This window comes from Melanerpes formicivorus, unplaced genomic scaffold, assembly GCF_026170545.1.
Source record: "Melanerpes formicivorus ecotype bairdi unplaced genomic scaffold, bMelFor1.0.p_v2 SCAF_14, whole genome shotgun sequence".
Classification (NCBI taxonomy): Eukaryota; Metazoa; Chordata; class Aves; order Piciformes; family Picidae; genus Melanerpes; species Melanerpes formicivorus.
Genome location: NW_027142366.1, coordinates 5,716,674 through 5,736,344, shown reverse-complemented (window position 1 = coordinate 5,736,344; position 19,671 = coordinate 5,716,674). Strand labels below are relative to the sequence as shown.

The following is a 19,671-nucleotide window of genomic DNA, read 5'->3' as shown; positions in this document are numbered from 1 at the left end:
CAGAGCAGTCCTGGAAGAGCAGGTCTCAGTATTGCACCTTGCCATGCATATAAATAAGTTTGTGCAACGATAGCTCCCATGTGTAATTCTAGTTGTGCCCATAAATACATGGTTATGAGGCCACAGGCAACAAGTAAGGCACTGAAGACCTGCATTAGTCAGGAAAAGCCATCTCCTATGGTCTTGTCTTCTCATGGCTGCAGCTTATGGAGCTCCAAGAACATATTACAGCTGCTCCACAGGGAGAGGTATCAGCCAGGCCTCTTCACATCCACTACCAAAATCCTCCTTCTCACATAACAAACACAGAAGAAAACAGCATTTTGTATCCATTTGCTGCTCTATTACACAGGGCAGCTGTCTTACTAGGTCCTTGAACATGGCTCAAATTTGCATGAAAGTACAAACAGAAGATCTGCTTTTTATTTGCATGAACTTGTGGCGCGTTCATTCCTGCTCTTGAGCAGGGAGGCCAGCCAGAGGCTGCAACCAAACAGCCAGCCACTACAGCATACTTTCAAGACCACTAGAGTCGGTGTTAGGTGATTTCCACCTGCATGCCATGTCACAAATGCCCATTAGCCACAGAAATCCCTTCCCCTTCAGATCAAGACCACACAATAATAACAGTTTGTGCTTCCATTTACTGTTCTTCATCAAAATACGAAACTCAAATCGCAAGCAAAATACTGGTTGCACTGTTTATTTTTCTTGGGTCCTTAAACACCAGCCACAATGTATGAAACAGAGGGCAAGGAGAGGCCAAGGGGAACAAGGCAGCTGGGTGGCTTTCACTGAAACATGGGGTAGGCAAAGACCAGAACCAATGCGTTCTGGGGAAGGGAAAACATGCACCAGAAAGAGATCAGATCTTTTACAGACCAATATTACACCTCAATAAAACTTTAATGGGCACAGAATAAAGTGGTCCAGGCTGCTCTCTTAAACCATTTTTTTCCCCCCAAAGTATTCTGCTTACCTCAAACTTCAGTCAAAATTAAGTAGCCTTGAACTAGTTAATCCTTCTTTTTAAGGGGGGGAAAAAAATCATCTATTCCTAAAAGCCATCTTGCTTTCCAAATATTACTGATAATTTACTTCTTTAGTGCCTATCTATCTATGTGCTGGAGTCTTTTTGTTGTGTAGAGGTTTTGGTGGTGTTTTTTACTGCATGGCATAGGGAAATTACTGCTTTTCTTCACTTTTCTTCTCCTTTAGATATGTTGCATCTGCATATTGAAATACCGGCTACAGATTCTGAGCAGCCAGATATATTATAATGTAATCATACAACACTTGCTTTTCATACTCTGTTCGCCACAGCATGCAAAGCAGCGAACACACACTCAGTAAGCAGCGTGAATTAGTGTAACACCGTGTGCCAAACCCACTGCTTTTCACAGGCACAAACCAAACTGACATTTATCAGAGTATCCTATTACATGATGAATATTTCATATCAGGACTGTTATGTGCCAGTTTTAAGCCACCAAGCATGACATTTTCCTGTGAGGAGAAGGAAGCTACGCCGCTATTTTTAGATCAGTCCACAGCTTTTATGCAAGATCCACAGTTCACCTCACAGTTGTAAATAAAACCATCAACACCACTGTGAGGCATTAATTCTATCAACTTCTCAGCTACACTCAGGTCAGTACATGCAGCAATTCAATGCCAAACATCACCAACAATTACGCTATCCATCTTCTGATGGCTGGATGAAAACATTGTCTAGTGTAAATTCTGCACCAAGCATGGAGATGTAGGACAAAGAAGGGGAAAAAGAGAAGTGATCTGTATGTATCAGAATTGATTAGAGTGTCTTTTCATTTCTTTCAACCACCTCCAAACAACTGTTTCACCTTTTCTTTCTTTTCTTTTTTTCCTCCCAGTGGCTCAACTTCAGACTGACATTCTCCTGGGCTGCACCTCATGTAAGTACAGCTGTAGCAATACAGTGTGACTAATACTGTGTACATTTAGTTCATCAATGCACGACATAGTTGTCAACATTGGGACTTCTAAACCTGCTATTTACTTCTGGGTTACTAAATCCTCACTGAAGAGTTATTTTAGGCAAGTGATTCCCAAATCATCCTTCTCAAAGATCACCAGCTGGGTATCCTAAGCAGTCTCATACAAAGACACATCCAATTTACTACACCTTCCTAAGTTTGTGAAATCTGGACTTCATGGAAGTGTTCTGTGATCCTGAGGCACTCCAGGGCTTCTTGCCAGGTAGGGGAACCTCTGTCATCCACAAGTGCAGAAACGGACTGGAGGGACACAAAGGGAGGTTGTAGCCAGGATGGGGTTGGTCTCTTCTCCCAGGCAACCAGCACCAGAACAAGAGGACACAGTCTGAAACTGTGCCAGGGGAAGTTTAGGCTTGTGGTGAGGAGAAAGTTCTTCAGAGAGAGAGTTGTTAGCCATTGGGATGTGCTGCCCAAGGAGGTGGTGGAGTCACTGTCCCTGGAGGTGTTCAGGAGGGGACTGGACATGGCACTTGGTGCTATGGTTTAGTAGTCATGAGGTCTTGGGTGACAGGTTGGACTTGATGATCTTTGAGGTCTTTTCCAGCTTTATTGATTCTGTGATTCTATGACATCAGCAGAGGGATTAATGGGCATTATTTCTGCAAACTGCCAGTGCATGGGAAGAAGGAATCAAGGCTGTCATCCTGTCCCCACCACCTCCACCATTGGGCCATCATCACAGTTAAAACTGCCTGAAATCTCACGGCCCATTTCAATGATTTTCATGCAGTGACAAGGGTTGGTCAGGGAGAAGGAGAAAGACAAAGCCAACACCTGGTCAGTCACCCTGGGCTAACTCTACAGAACACACCTTTAAGAAAGCCAAGCATTAAAAAGAGAGAGACACAAAACTCAGTCCTCTCTTAACGGTCAGTAACATCCATTTGAGCACTAATGGTGCAAATACCATCAACAGTCTGAAGATGTATTTGCACAGAGCCTGAAAAATGTGCTGAAGTGCCAGGGCTGGCACCTGCTCAGAGTGGTGGGAAGCAGGAGAGTTGTTCACCTCGGTCTAGTTAATCATAGAATCATACAATCAACCGGGTTGGAAAAGACCTCAGAGATCATCAAGTCCAACCTAATGAGCAGAGAACCAGGAGCCAGGAATTATGTGAAGTTAGTGTCAGGCTTTTGCCAGTACCAAGGGGTTGTATTGGCCACAACAACCCCATGCAGTGCTACAGGCTGGGGTCAGAGTGGCTAGAGAGCAGCCAGGCAGAGAGGGACCTGGGGGTGCTGGTCGATGGTAGGCTGAACATGAGCCTGCAGTGTGCCCAGGCAGCCAAGAGGGCCAATGGCATCCTGGCCTGCATCAGGAACAGTGTGGCCAGCAGGAGCAGGGAGGTCATTCTGCCCCTGTATACTGCACTGGTTAGGCCACACCTCAAGTACTGTGTCCAGTTCTGGGCCCCTCAGTTTAGGAAGGAGGTTGACTTGCTGGAACGAGTCCAGAGAAGAGCAACAAAGTTGGTGAGGGGTTTGGAACACAAGCCCTATGAGGAGAGGCTGAGGGAGCTGGGGCTACTTAGCCTGGAGAAGAGGAGACTCAGGGGTGACCTTATCACTCTCTATAACTACCTGAAGGGAGGTTGTAGACAGGCGGATGATGGTCTCTTCTCCCAGGCACCCAGTACCAGAACAAGAGGCCACAGTCTCAGGCTGCGCCAGGGGAGGTTCAGGTTGGATGTTAGGAAGAAGTTCTATACAGAGAGAGTGACTGCACTATGGAATGGGCTGCCCGGGGAGGTGGTGGAGTTGCCGTCATTGAAGGTGTTCAGAAGGAGACTTGATGGGGTGCTTGGTGCCATGGGTTAGCTGTTTGGGTGGGTTGGATTGGTTGATGGGTTGGACACGATGATCTTGAAGGTCTCTTCCAATCTGGTTTGGTTTATTCTAGTAAAGGTTTATTCTAATAAAGTGCTGCTCTGCAGCCCCCTCAAGTTGCTTCAGCTTTTCACATTCTCCTGTGTACAGGGAATGCAGCATTATTGTGCCCAGCGCCTATCTCCCCAGCGTTTCATAATCCAGTCATAAATGCACCGGCCTCCTTTTTACTTTGATAAAGTACAGTCACTATCAATAGGTAACACTTCTTAAAAGCCTTATTTCAAACTGTTTGTGAAACAGGAGGTGAACATTTATGGAGCAGTTATTTTTTTTATGTCAGTGTACCATAGGGCCTCTTTAGCCACAAGCTTTCAGCCAGAGGCCCCAAGGCATTTTTTTGGGGAATGGAAACTTGCTTTTCTGTTTCTTTTGAGCTCAGCTCTTAACAAATTTCCAGCCTGCAGTATGTTTTTCATTAGCCTACATGGTGTTATAATAAATGATGCACTTCCTCTTTCATTTTACCTTTTTTTTTTTTTCTGTTGTTGTTGTTGTTTTAAACATGCAACCATTTTCCTGTGTCTGTTTTTTATTACTTTCAATATACTCAACCACACTAATCTTAAGAGTCTATGTGTAAAAACAGAGAGGATCTCCTGAGTAAGATATCAGCTACAGCAAGACAAGCTTCTAGTTTAAATTCTTGACTGATGGCTGGTCATAGACCTGATACACGCATGCAGCTCCATGGAGAGCCATCCTTTTAGTGGTCTAGAGAAAACTCTTCAAGGTATACACCTGAAAAACACTTAACTGAGGGCTAAAAAAGATAAAAGGTTAGTCTTATTGACCCCAGGATCACAGGAGAGGGGTTGGAAGGGACCTCTGGAGATCATTGAGCCCAACCCCCCTGCCAGAGTAAGTTTGTAAGAAGAAAACCCAAACCTAACATTTCAGAATTCAAGTCTCCAGCCTAAAAGGACAACTGCTCACATTTAAATTGAGCCAAAGTTCTTTGTGCTGTCTTGTCTTAGCCAAAACTAGTTTGGTGAGCTCTGCAGGAGATCAAAAGCAAAGCAGAAGCCTTTAACATTGTACTCTCAAAGATCAGCCCTGAAATGTTTTCAAGGGATGTTCATCTCCTTTCTGGATACATTTCCACACATCTTTGCTAGTAATTTAACTCAACACATACATAAGACAGACACTGCAATGATTCAAGATACAGAAGGGGAGCATGTCAGAAGGGTTACAGGCTTGCAAGCTCATACAAGACAACCTCACTGCCTGTACCAGGGATTCCCTCATATCCCCCAGATCCACCCCATTGGTTTGTACATGTGCCACCTCCCCACCCACATAAATGCCAGGACTCCTTTCATTATCCATATCTCCCTCACCATTTACCCTTCTCCCTTTATCACCATGGAGCTTTGTATCTCCAACTTGCCCCCAGTCTCCTTTCTGATGCCTGCTAAGATCTATGCCCCCTTCATATTCATTTCTGTATTATTATAACAATCCCCCTACCAACTTCCTTCTCCTCACCAATTAAAACACTTGGTTCATCTTTCCCTTAGGAAGTTTCAGTCTCCCTTCCTGCCAGATGAGAGCATGTTCACTATGCAAAAAAGGAAAAAAGAAATCATTACTAATGTTTTCTGTTTGTGAGAGAGGCTGAGGTTCTCAACATGCTAATCTTGATTGTGAGGACAGCAGAGGTGGGATCACACATGCTGTTATACTGGAAATCATTACAGATGCCACCAGTGAGTAGGGATAACTGAAACTATAGATCTGCAAAACTGAAGAGGCTGCTCTCCATTCCTCTTTTTGTCTCCAGTAGTTAAAATCAATACTTATTATCACTTACTGTCATTTATCATCCCCAGCTACCAAAGACAGAAAAGAAAATAACAAGACTTTCAATGCATTTTGTTTCAAGAACACTGAGGAGGTCTTTTTGGAGGAGGGAAGCTGAGAGAGAGGAGAAAGAGAATATGAACATTAGCTTGAACAGTAACTGAACAAAGATCAGTCCTGAATTTTAAGGCATATCCCAGCAAAAGCCACACAGTTGGGAATAAAAATACAGAAAACAGCTCTTTCTCTAGGGTATACACATCTGGAAATCAACACAACATTCCCTCTGCTGACCCTTCCAAGAAGGAGCAATTCTCCACATGTCCCACTGTATATATCTGCTTCTTTTAAGCATGTTTCAAATACAGTTGCTACACTTGTTATTTGTTTTGAGATAGCCTTCTTTTTGTATCTTCCCTCTATACATGACTGCTAATGAGAATGTACTCCCAGGCACTGAAAACACCAGGAAAACTAAGCTGTGCCAAGAAGAAGGGATTCCAGCCAGACATCATCATGTCTAGCACACTGTGTTTCATTTACAAATCTTTGATTTCTAAATGAATGGCAGTTCAAAGTACACATTAAACACAGACACTTTCTGCTTATGTATGTAGAGATTGTTAGAGATTAAGCCACTTTTAATTAAAGACTTAAGCAGGTGTCAGTTCGTGATACTCTTTGAATTCGGTTTAAACAGATACATGTTCCGCGACTCCCCAGCAGCATGCTTTGAATACAAGCAGAATCAAAGAGAACTTCCTCACCAAGGCAAAGGGGGAAGCTGCTTTGGCAGGTGGTTTGAAGCTTGGTACTACTCACATGTCATGTGTGCAGCATCATGTATTTCGTTGGGAAAAGCATCCTAAAACACTTCCAAACAAACAAACACAAGCCCTGCAAACAGCCCTGCGAGAGCCAGCCCTGCTAATTTCAGTGGTTTTCTTCTGCCTCTATATATGCATCTAGCTATCCCATGTTAATTTGCAGTATTAAGGCCTAAACCAGGTAATTTAAAGGCCAGAAATGGAATTATTATTTCTAGGTGATTTTTCTCTCTCTGCCATACTGCAGAGCAGTAACAATATGGAGGGGACCCTGTTTCTCCATCACCCAAAAGTCATTTCCTTTTTTAAAGGGAATCCAAAGATTAATTTCAAGCCATCTGATGAAAATACCTTAATATTTACCTTCATATCTTGTTGTAATGTATACTGAATTCAAGGGAAGTGATTTCAGAAATTATCCTGGATGCTTCTCATTTCAAGATGTTAAATATTGGCTCTTACAAATTCCCATTATACATTGTCTGACAATATTTGCTGCCCTGGACTACAAGGCCTGACTTTTAATTCTTACAGAGGTAATGATAACAAAGTTTGTGGAAGTTGGCCGCAGGTGACATTTGAGAGTTTTATATTTGCTGCAAGTCCCCCCTCTCCAAGTCTAATTTCACCTAAAGGAAGTGTACAAAATGGTTGGAACTGCCAAATGCATATATTTTCTCAATCCTTTTTACCTCTTGTATTATCAGTACTGGCTACCTTCCAATCACCTAACTGTCTGTTAAATGATGGCAGTAAAACACCTCTGCAGTGATGATAAAGCTGATGCCTGAGATAATGAGAGTGCACACAGGGAATCCCAGAATTCTATAACCAGTAAATCACAAACTGGAGTCCCAAAGCCAAGACAAGGCCATTAGTACAGCTGTGGGAAGAAAGCAAAGAGGGCAACAGCAAACCTCTAGCTGGCTAGGTCATGGCACAGTGTATAGTGGGTATCTGGGAGGATGGCTAGCACAGACAGGGGCAAAGAGCACAACTGCCAAAACAAAGGATGCTGAGCATCTGGAGCTGTCGTCTACAGGAACAAAGTACCAGCCTGCATCTTGGATGCTGGTTCATAGAAGCTCAGCATGACTGCAAAGTTTAAGAATAGCATAGGATGAAAGGCATGAAAGTACAATTCCTGGAGCTTCAAGTGATCCTGAAGGAAAGACTGAGCAATCTTATGAAGATCAGGTTTCCATCTTCAGATACTTTTCCCTACTTCTTTAGTATTAACTGCAGCAATATTGTGCACAGAGAAATCTGAGAAACAGAAGAACAGTAGAAAGCAAGATCTGTTTGCTGGCTTCAGAAATAAAGTATACTCTGGAGTAACTGCAAAGGCTTTTTGAATCTGAATGTGTGCAGCAGTGCACCAGTGAGAGCTGTAACTGGCTCCCGAATTTGATCAGATTTTTGTCTGGAGACAGCGAGAGCAATCTCCCCTAGCTAGGAAGGAAAAACAAAGTCAGGTAGCAGCTATGGTAGGCAGAGGTTATTAAGTGGGTCTTTGTATAGCTGCTCCACTGCCAGTTCTATTTGCTGGGAGCTGCTGATGTAACTAACACAAAAGGAAATAACCATTTCTAGGTTGCTTTCCTTTGCAGACTCTGGGCTGCCAGGAGGAACTGAGGGAATTCAAAAGCAGCTTCCCTTCTGTTGCTCTTTTGGGTGTTTCTCTTTGAAGTGGCACCCTGAGTGGCTGCTCATTCACCAGTTTTGTAGGTAGTCTTTAAAGCAATATCTTCCACCCTTTAAGCTTAAGTACAGAAACATACAATTAATTAAAGCAAGTTAGTGGTGTTATTATTTCATCCTTTTATTTCTCCTTTGTGTCAGACTCTTAAGACCAAGCGCTCTTTGTAGTAGGATTTCAGACACTGGAGAAAACGCTGAGCTTTATTAGACTGATCTGATAGGGTTTGTGGAACACACAATCTAAGAAAACCATTTAGCTATTGCTGAAAGGGAGAAAAAAAAAACACCCTATTCTAAAAATCTAGCAACAAAGAATCAAACTCCACAATGGCTTGGAGTACTTAGCAGTGTTATTGTGATGTACTTAACTGATGGTTTAACCCTTTGTTCTAACATGCCTTTTTTTTCCCCTCCCCCCTCCAAAAAAATAAGAGCAAACCTAAAATCATATTTCACATGGAATGATTGCAGAGCAGGCTGGCTAGGAAATCTTCATTTGTTAACACACAAATGGAGCTCTCACCTGCCAGATGGCTGCAATGCAACAAAAAAAGAATGCACCTAATGCTGCCTGCAGTGAACAGTGGCCAAACACCCCATTGCTGGGTTCCAAATATTTTCCTGGTGTGGAATGTTTGTAAACCATCCTCCCACACTGCTGCCAAAAACTCCAGGAACACTCTCTCCAGGAGAGTTTTAGTCCTTGACTGAAAAAAAAAACCAACCCACCAAACAAGCAGCCCCATGTTATTAAGAATTACTATAGAGAACAGATTTTGGTGAATCTGGCCTAATGTAATGCTCTCTCCTGTTTCCACATGGCATGGATGTTGTTTGTTTTCATTCTTTCAGCACAGGATTTTATAGCCATCATTATCTCATTTTCTCATAGTACAAGCAGTCCAAGTTTTATTCATTGAGGTCAACATTTTTTGTTACATTCTTCTTCTGGTTTTGGGTTGGTTTTTTTTCTTCCCATTCCCTTTAAAATTTGCTATTAACAACAAATAAAATAGATTTACATTATCAAAGTATCTGCTGAGGTAGAGATTTATTACTGATTTGTATTAGCAAATGAACCTAGTGGCAATAGGAAAATGGACAGCTAGAGGAAATGATGTTTTAACTCCCATTCCCATCCTCCATATCCTTTAAAAGAAATAGTTCTTCTATCATGCAACCTCATCTTAAAAAGATTTTTGTGGAAGACTTGTCACCAAAATCTGGAAGGCTTCAAGAAACAATGTTTAGTCAGATTTCAGAAGCTAGGAGCACTTCATGGTCAGCTGGCAATGAAATCTGGATAGCCAGCCACAGTCTTGAGCATGCAGTCATGCTGCTTTACATGTTATTTGAAGGGCTGGCAGTGGGGAGACTGCATTCAAGCATTTATTAGGGAAGAGAGTAAGGCCATGGACGTTTCCTTTTGTTATATTTCTCTCCTGTTTCTCCTGTGCTGCAAAGTAAGCTGTATTGCCTTCAGCCTGTCCCATAGTCCTCGCAAAACACACTCAGAAGATTAAAGCTCTTCCTCCATCCCTGCTACCTGAGGTCTGCAAAGGAAAGAGCTGCTGAAAGCCTGGTAGCAGGAAAAGGTCAGGAGCAGTGCATTGCATTCTAATGTTTGGATTAGCCCCCAATAGCTAAATAAACTGGTTTAATGTCTAATGACATCTTCAAACACTAGCTAATACAATTATCCAAAGTATGCAGAGAGAAAAGATGCACACAGGTGCACCAGAGTACATCTCATACAGCCACACAAGCAGCCACTGAAGAGTGAATTTCAGCCGTTTGGCCATTCAAATCAGAGGTCAAATATAAAGGAGGCCAAGTTAAGAAGCCTACTGACTACAAGAGACACAAGCACTTCAGCCTTGCCATAATCACTCCCATTGGATGCAACTGTCAGGTTTTGTCCTGGGTTTTCAGCACAGAATCATGTTTCTGAAACAGAATCGCAGCCTTTTCAAAGCAGAGAACTAAAAGGCAAGCTACTGAACTGAATCACAAGCTCTGAATGCTCTGGGAAAGCTTCTCTGAATCAGCTGGGTCTGAGGGATTTTCACTAAAGCACATGAGGATCCGGACTCATGCCAGCAGAGGAAGGAGCTATGATGGATCCCGATGCTATCGCTCCTCTCCCAGCCTGTTTGCCACTGTCTGTGCTGGAGGTTCCCACTCCTGTAACAACAGAGCTGGCACAAGGCAAATAACATTCAAGCAGTTTGAGTGCACTGCAACACCCCTTAGAAGGGTGCACCCTTTGTGGCCCACTTTGGTAATGAAGCTGTGGGACAGCAGCCAGCCACATCACATCCCTTTGCTGAGGCCTCACCAGAAGGGAGGTTGAGTCTGTCCTACCGAGGCCATGGTAGATCCCAGCCACCACAGCAGGTTTCACCAGAGCTCCTTTGCACAGAGCCCTTGGGGAAAGCTGCTGGAGTTACTCAAACCAGAGACGCAGGTTCTGAGGAGGGAATGTATGATTAATGGGGTTGCAGCAGCAGTGCAACTGTGGTCACCTTCTTCAAGTTTTCCATCACAGTTCTCACAACCTGAATTATTGTAGCAGATTAAAAAAGAACAATGAAAAGGACTAAGAGTTGTGCTGTTCTGAAGCAACTAAGCTAAAACTTGCAAGGAAGTCTTGCTTACTTCAGCTGATTTGCACATTCCTCCTTTTTTTCCTCACATTCCTTTTTTTCTTTAAGTAATTACCAAAGCAGTTTCAGAATTATGACCAAATATGAACTTGCTGAATACTCACACTAAGATAAAACACAAGCACACAGTCCTGAATGAATCCCATTAATATTAAATCTCATTTTTATCCTTAAAACAACAGCAGTGAAAAATGGGAAGAAATATCAGCGGGGACCGGCTGCATACCGTGTGACGAACAAGGAGATCTTTGCCCACACCAGTCTCTTTATCTTGTACCTCCAACTGTGTGGGCTCCTCTGAACCTATCATCATTTCAGCTTAAGATAAAAGCACACTGAGGAATATTCCTTTTATATGAAGAGCTATTCTTTACAGACAATTTACACATGAGTATAAAGGGCCGGAATGTGCACCCACTAATTCACTAATGGCACAGTGATGCTTCAACAAAACCTCTTCAGCTCATAAAAATAATATTCTGGCAACCACAGTCCTAAATAACTGCTTTCACTTTATCCTTGTGATTTGTTTAATCCCTCTGAATCACTAACCCTAGCTCAGCTACTGCACAGAGCACTCCTAAAAGGCAAACTTCTGCAAGTCTTTATATTGCTGAACAACACCAAACAGATCAAACCTTAGCTTGTGTCTTATTTAGCCCCTGTAAGTAAAAGATACTACCAGAACTGTCTATCAATTCAGATCAGATGTAGCACCATCAGCACCTCAAACACTTGAGGACTTCATCATCTGAACCACTACACATTATTCTGTAAACAAACCCCTGCACTGCTCCAATACAGCTTTGATATTAACAGTTGCTTGTAATTAGGCATTTTAGGGCTGTGCACTAACTTCAGAGAGCCATCAGTAGTGAGAACTGTGTTTGGGAGAGGATGGATAAGGATCTGCCATATTTAATTCAGCAAGTTAATCAAGCCAATAGCAACAGTATACTTTGTCTGAAAATTAAGCATGTGAGGAAGACCCCAAAGGCTTCTGTGAGAGCAGAGGACACAGTCTGAAGCTGTGCCAGGGGAAGTTTAGGTGAGGAGAAAGTTCTTCACAGAGAGAGTTGTTAGCCATGAGGTTGGCATTTGCTTGCTTTTCAATGAGGCAGAGTTAAAAAATAAGTCACTAAAGTAACCCTCATGAATCAACATCCTTGTTCACTGCTTGCTACAAGTCCCCTTGCAGCTCTCTGGCCAGGATTGAGTCTCAGCACTAAACCCTGTGGGACTGCCACAAGAAATATCTGGTGAAGCTCTGCAGGTATTTGTATTGTTGACATCTGGATGGTTTTGGTCAAAGCACAAGAGTCTCCTCTGCCCCACAACTACCCCAAGTTACTGCCATCAGTGGCAAGTGAGAGTTACACAGCATAACTCTGTAGGGGATTTTGCATTGCTACATTCAAATGAGCCTCAGGGAAAGTGTGCTAGACAAATCTGACCAGGATAATGTGATAACGATTAAGATGTGGGCACTGCAGAGTGAAAGAAGTGATGGACTGGTGGGGCCTACAAGAGCTAAGCAGTTGCCTCTATAAAACCCAGAGAGCAGCAGACTCGAAGGAGCCACATTATTACCTTCTGCTCTCCCTGGAGACCAAAGGAGTACTATTCCATCTCCCAGTCTCTGCATTTTTCTCCAGCAAAAAGCCCATAGAATAAAGTTTATGAGGTCTGAGTTTCAAAAGGAAAGCATGCTCCACCCTCAACTCCATGCCTAACTGTCACTGAGATTTGCTCAAATGTAAATCATCCCCGTTTGGGGGTTTGTGCTCTGTGCTTCAAAACACAAGCCATACATAATAGCTTAACCAAGTGATAAGCATGAAATATTACAAACCATTAAACCAAAAAGCATAATCCTGGGCTGCCCCACGCTGTCTTCTCATGGAAATATGACTTCTGAGATTAAAGAAGTGCTTGTTTATTTAACAATGTGACCAATCTCCAGCAGCAGAACGTTTCATGGAAAATGTTAATGGGGGACCCAGAAGCAGAGCAGCTATGTTATAAAGACTGTAAATGGAGAATTGAGTTGTTTCTTTTCTTTTTTGCTATAAGTAATAAAGGCTTAGTGAAAAGGAACCAAAAAATAACTGAACTATGTAAATACTTAGATTGCAAATACTGACAAGCAAAGAAGTCCTCAGGTGTTTATAATCATGGAGTCTGTCGTAGAGCCCTATTGTGAAGCTGTAGAGAAGATAATGTAAGAATAAAAATAAGCAGCTAATGATATAAAATAAGGCTGGTTAAGGCCACAACTTGAGTACTGTGTCCAGTTCTGGGCCACTCAGTTTAGGAAGGATGTTGACTTGCTGGAAGGTGTCCAGAGAAGGGCAACAAAGTTGGTGAGGGGTTTGGAACACAAGCCCTATGAGGAGAGGCTGAGGGAGCTGGGGTTGATTAGCCTGGAGAAGAGGAGGCTCAGGGGAGGAGACCGTATTCAGTATTCAGTATTCCTAAGGTTGAAAGAGACCTCAAAGATCATCGAGTTATTGCTCTCTACAACTACCTGAAGGGAGGCTGTAGCCAGATGGGGGCTGGTCTCTTCTCCCAGTCAACCAGCACCAGAACAAGAGGACACAGTCTCAAGCTGCACCAGGGGAGGTTCAGACTGGATGTTAGGAAGAAATTCTTCACAGAGAGAGTGATTGCCCATTGGAATGGGCTGCCCAGGGAGGTGGTGGAGTCACCATCATTGGAGGTGTTTAGGAAGAGACTTGACAGGGTGCTTGGTTGCATGGTTTAGTTGATTAGGTGGTGTTGGATGATGGGTTGGATGCGATGATCTTGAAGGCCTCTTCCAACTTGGTCTATTCTATTCTATCCTATCCTATTCTATCCTATCCTATTCTAATACTACATACACCAAAGAAAATGGAAATGCTACATACATGCCTAACACAATCCTTCATTCATTTTAGGGGTCAACTCCTTTTTTTGGTGGATTAAGTAAACCATATATTAAACTTTACTGCTTTGGGGAGGAAACATCGATTATTTCTTCATTACAGTTTAAAAAGGCAACTTATTTAAGGACTATTTGTATTCAGGCTGAGCAGGCAGAACCATGACATTTTTATTCAAATGGAAAAAATTTCCATTTACCTACCAGCTCATTAAAGTGAGATGATATAGCAGCAGCATTTCCCTTACTTTTGGTTGGGATTTTTTTTTTCTCTTGCTTTTAATTATTCTTTTTGAATGCCTAAAGTAATTCTGAGGCTTAAAGTCTTTTATAAGGCATACATTGGCTCTTTTTCAGCTCCAATGCTGGTTGCTGTCTAAACTCTGCAGAGGCCAAGTGCTTTTGCTAATAGCATTGTTTTGCAAGGGATGTGACTCCCAACAAACACAGCTGTGATGAGTAGCTCTAAAGAAAACCAAGTTTTACTAACATAACATTTTTGCCAGTTTAGTTTAATTTGCTCCTGGTTTCTAACTCTCTTCACATGCACAGCTTTGCAGACTACCTACTCCCATGGTAGAAATTCTTTTCCTGTACCAAAAAAGAAGCTCTCCTGGCTTGATGCACAACTATTTGTCTGCCATTACATAACTACAACAAAGGTTGAGCTGTTCTCGAGTGTGGTGGGTTGAAATTACCTCCCAACATCAAATTCCCAGACCAGCTCAGTTGAAAGAAAATGAAGCTATATTGTAAGCAAATATAATAAGCTATATAAGCAAAACTACAATCTAAAACATGAAATGCAATGAATATGGTGAGAGGTCTTGAGCAAAAGCCCTATGAGAGGCTGAGGGAGCTGGGGTTGTTTAGCCTGGAGAAGAGGAGGCTCAGGGGAGACCTTATTGCTCTCTACAGCTACTTGAAGGGAGGTTGTAGACAGCTGGGGGTTGGTCTCTTCTCCCAGACAACCAGCACCAGAACAAGAGGACACAGTCTCAAGCAGCACCAGGGAAAGTTTAGGCTTGAAGTGAGGAGAAAGTTCTTCACAGAAAGAGTAATTGACCACCAGAATGTGCTGCCCAGGGAGGTGGTGGAGTCACTGTCCCAGAGGTGTTCAAAAAAGGATTGGACGGGGCACTTGGTGCCATGGGTTAGTTGTCATGAAGTGTTAGGTATTAGGTAATAGGTTGGACCTGATGATCTCTGAGGTCTTATCCAGCCTGGTTGATTCTATGAAATTATACAACATTTACACACACATATATATAGCATTTATAAACAACACAAGCAGCCCTGTGGACAAAACCAGGGGGCTACCAGCAGCTTCCCCCTCCCTGCTTCCATACTCTCCCCCCTGTACATGGGACAAGAGAAGAAAGGTGAAAAGCAGAGAGCTGCTGTTAGTACTTAACCACAAGAAATATGCATTCAAGGTCAGCAGCAGCTAAGCAGGAGCCACCTAGTATCTGCCAGAGCCAAGGAAGTGAAAAGAGAAAGCATGTACAAAAGTACCTTTATGTTAGGTATCTCTCCAATGGGATAATTCAGACCCTCTCATTATTTTCCTTTTCACATCCAATATCACTTTATTTACATTCTTCTACTTTCTGCTCAAGATTTGTGGAAAATTTTTCTAGGCACAGCCTAAAACTACCACATCAAGCCACACCAAGATCCTTTCAGTTTGTCCTTCCCCCACCCCCAAAAATAAAGAAGCCTAAACCCCTCTTTCGTAGTTGTGACCTGGGTACACAGCACAGTGTGGTAGGAGGGATCAGGCCCCCTGTTTGTGCAGCAGCCCTCCACACCAGTAAGAGCATGCAGCTGAAGCTTAAAGGATTAGGTGGATGTATGTGCAGGGGAAGTCACATGTATACACAAAGTTCAGTGCCACTGCCCAGGGCAGCGCAGCGGCGTCAGCGATCCTTCCCTGAGCTCTCCCATTGTTTATCCCCACTAGAGAAATGAGATACTGCAGTTCCCGCTGAGCTCATCTAGAAAAGGGGCTGACTTGATGGGCAAAATGTTTCTGCCAGCCACCAAGGAACAACAGGGTGGTGCCTACCAGGTGAGATTTTAAGAAGTTCCAGCTTTTAGACTGCTTTTGGGGGGGTTCATAGCCTAGAAACAATTCACATGAATGCATGTCAGCCTTGGATCAGTGGAAATGAACAGAAGGTGATGTTCAGTTTTTAGGTAACAGATCTTTAGGGGGCAAAAAAACCCATCATTGCTTAGATGGGTCATGCTGCTACTTTCATCTGGTTGCCCAACAGAAAGTAACAGTAGGCTTTATCTTCTGCATAGCAATTTTCATGATCTTGTACCCTAGGCTGGAGTTCTCATTTGCTGTTTCTTTATGAGCTGAGTATGTGCCTTCAAGTTTTTATTAATGGCTCTAAATATGCAAGATCTCAATTCTTCCATATATTACACCTAGAAGTATAGCAAAGGAACAGATGAAAAGTTAATCTAATTAGTCTTTAATAAAGCAAAACAAGGTCTCAATGAAAGTGAGATACTTGTGAATCTTCTGTTCACAGCACAATAACAAACCACAGCAAGCCATACTGTGAAAATATCACTACAAAGCAGCTAAAAGACACAGCAGTAACTAATTAACTAATTAATCACAATTAGGCTGCATTCTCAATTACATTATAAAAGTAGGGAAGCCAAAGGCAAACTTCAAAGCACCAAAAAACTTCCTAAGTGCTTTCAGCAGCAGCTTTGAATAAGCAGAATGACTGCTGTCCTTTGCATCCTCCATAAGCATTTTTAACTAGGCTCATCACCATGGTATTTGCAGATCTGTTTGCTACTGTACTTAGCAGAAGACCTGTTTTCCTTTAGGGCCCTGTCAGATGAACTTTATGTCCTTTCTGTGCAAGTGCTAAAGCAGCATAAAAAGGCAGAATCCTACTTCTAAGGCAGCATTAAAAGGCAGCACCCTATTTCTCACGCCAGCATCACGTCCTTCACACACATATCTGATTGGCCCCATCAGTTAAAGCCAAAGCAGTATCCTGTGGACTTCAACAGAAGTCAGACTGATGCTGAAACGATGAAGAAAAAAAAAACCCCAAAAGTTAATCAAATGTCTGGACAAAGTGATTCATGTGAACATTTGTGTTTGAGATCTGCACATCAGAATGAGTCATCTGAACTTCTGCATGTCGGATCTGAACATCAGATAAGAGCTTTATCAAAATACCCTGCATATTCTCCACAACAACTGAAATATGGAAGGCCCATTGCAGTGACGATAGGCAAGCAGGCTCCAGTGACCTCCCCACAAACTGTGGTTTCCTCATGGTACGCACCCTGTGCCTGTGTGGGCTATTCAAGAACAACCATTTATCAATCATTACTGGCTCTGTGACAAACTAATTACTCCTCAGCTTCCACCCATTAGCACAGTAGGAAGTAGATTCTGAATTTATTTTTGTGTGGGTTGACTCTGGCTGGATGCCAGGTGCCCACCAAAGCTCCTCTGTCACTCAGCTCCTCAGCAGGACAGGGGAGAGAAAACGTAACAAAAGGCTCCCGGGTTGAGGTAAGGACAGGGAGAGATCACTCACCCATTACCATCATGGGCAAAACAGACTTGATGTGGAGAAATCAGGTTAATTTATTACCAATCAAATCAAAGTAGGGTAATGAGAAATAAAACCAAATCTTTAAAGCACCTTCCCAACACCCCTTTCTTCTTCCTAGGTTTAACTTTACTCCAGAATTCATTGCCTCCTCCCCATCAGTGGCACAGGGGTCATGGTCAGTACATCACATGCTGTTTGTGCTGCTCCTTCCTCAGAGGGAGGATTCCTCTCCTGCTTCAACACAAGTCCTTTCCATGGGCTGCATTTCTTCATGAACTGCTCCAGCATGGTTTCCTTACGGTGTCTGTCACAAGTCTTGTCAGCAAACCTGCTCCAGCCCGGGCTACTCTATTCTCCTGAGTCCACAGCTCCTGCCGAGAGCCTGCTTCAGTGCAGGCTTCCTATGGGGTGCAATGCATGTAGGTGCAATGAGGAGCCTTACAAGAAATCAAAATTATTGGTAGGAAATCTACATTAATATGGGGTAAAAAAAAGCCCCAAACCCTGTCACTGATGGAGTGGAGTGGGGAGCGGCAGATGACAAACAAGAGATGTACAAATCAGGATCCATAAACGTCAGTGAGATGCTCCTTAGTAAGTATCAAGCCCCAGGTAAATGAAAACTCCAAATCTTACAGTCTAATAATAGCCACCCTTAGACCAGCATTGTTATTATATTAGCCCTCCTACAATGTAAAATCAAAATATTTTCTTCAGACATCATAAATAGAGTAAGATGCAAGCAGTAAATATGCAAGTCCATCCAAGAGGCAGCTAAAAAAATGGTATTTCCTTTGCCAGGCACTAGAAATTAAAAGCCAGAGGAGTGTCAAGAACAAGATGTCACTGACTTGCTGACAGTTATCAGAAAGGTATTTGCTTATCTCCCGTGGATGTGACGAATTCTGAACTGCAGCCTTAGTGCAGCACTTCTGAGAGACAATCTTCCCCTTCAGACTCAAGCCACTTTTAGACTCTTTCTCCTAGATGTTATCTGAGAAAGAACTATGTCAATATTTCTGCATTTACTGGAAAGCTGGTCCCTGCAGCCCGAGTCTGTTTCACAAGAGTTTCCTACCCAGTCAACATGACGTTGTGAAGTCACCAGGTCAGCCCTCACCAATGTTTCTAATAGGAAATGGCATTATGTTATGGTTTCCAGGAAAACTACCATCTGTGCCTCCTGTCAGTCTTTGCAACTGGCAGCAAAATATCACTGGGGAATGTTTTCTCCCTGCCAAATATCAGCAGTGCTCCCTGTCACAAGTCCTAAGTATGGGTGAAGCTAACAAACAGTGGGCTAAGATAAGAGCTGCTGTTTCCACCCTGCCAGCTCACCAGGCCAGCTCATTTACAGAGGAATTCCAGCAGAGTCAGGGCACCTTTGACACTCTGTCCCCAGGATAAATTCAGACTGCAATGTCTAGAATAGGGATAGTTTGCATTAATGTTGATTGGCAAGAATCTGACTTCTTTACGTGGAATCATAGAATCAGTAAGGTTGGAAGAGACCTCAAAGATCATCAAGTCCAACCTGTCACCCAAGACCTCATGACTACTAAACCATGGCACCATGTACCACGTCCAATCCCCTCTTGAACACCTCCAGGGATGGGGACTCCATCACCTCCCTGGGAAGCACATTCCAACAGCTAACAACTCTCTCTGTGAAGAACTTTCTCCTCACCTCCAGCCTAAACTTCCCCAGGCACAGCTTGAGACTGTGTCCTCTCCTTCTGGTGCTGGTTGCCTGGGAGAAGAGACCAACCCCCTCCTGGCAACAACCACCTTTCAGGTAGTTGTAGACAGCAATAAGGTCTCCCCTGAGGGAGGGCAACGAGGCTGGGGAGAGGCCTCGAGCACAAGCCGTATGAGGAGAGGGTGAGGGAGCTGGGGCTGTTTAGCCTGGAGAAGAGGCTCAGGGGAGACCTTATTCTGTCTACAACTACCTGAAAGATGGTTGTAGCCAGGAGGGGGTTGGTCTCTTCACCCAGGCAACCAGCACCAGAACAAGAGGACACAGTCTCAAGCTGCACCAGGGGAAGTTTAGGCTGGAGGTGAGGAGAAAGTTCTTCATGGAGAGATTTATTTGCCATTGGAATGGGCTGTCCAGGGAGGTGGTGGAGTCACCATCCCTGGAGGTGTTCAAGAGGGGATTGGATGTGGCACTTGGTGCCATGGTCTAGTCATGAGGTCTGTGGTGACAGGTTGGACTTGATGATC

At 43.3% G+C, this 19,671-nt stretch overlaps 2 protein-coding genes across 17 annotated transcripts in view; one reads left to right on the top strand and one right to left on the bottom strand.

Moving 5' to 3' along the window:
- The window catches only part of CUNH7orf50 (chromosome unknown C7orf50 homolog), a 158,862-nt gene that overhangs the window by 72,034 nt on the left and 67,157 nt on the right, over positions 1–19,671 (bottom strand). The window lies entirely within an intron of this gene.
- Positions 1–19,671, top strand: part of GPR146 (G protein-coupled receptor 146) — a 61,118-nt gene that overhangs the window by 27,031 nt on the left and 14,416 nt on the right. For 3 of the 6 annotated variants that reach the window (XM_068146699.1, XM_068146701.1, XM_068146702.1), the window contains one exon: positions 1,893–1,934. The gene's annotated coding sequence lies outside the window, so the exon portion shown is untranslated. Of the gene's footprint in view, positions 1–1,892; positions 1,935–5,758; positions 9,211–11,105; positions 14,188–15,809; positions 15,918–19,671 lie in introns of those variants that run through there. The other 3 variants (XR_010988357.1, XR_010988355.1, XM_068146703.1) reach the window with 3 other exon arrangements.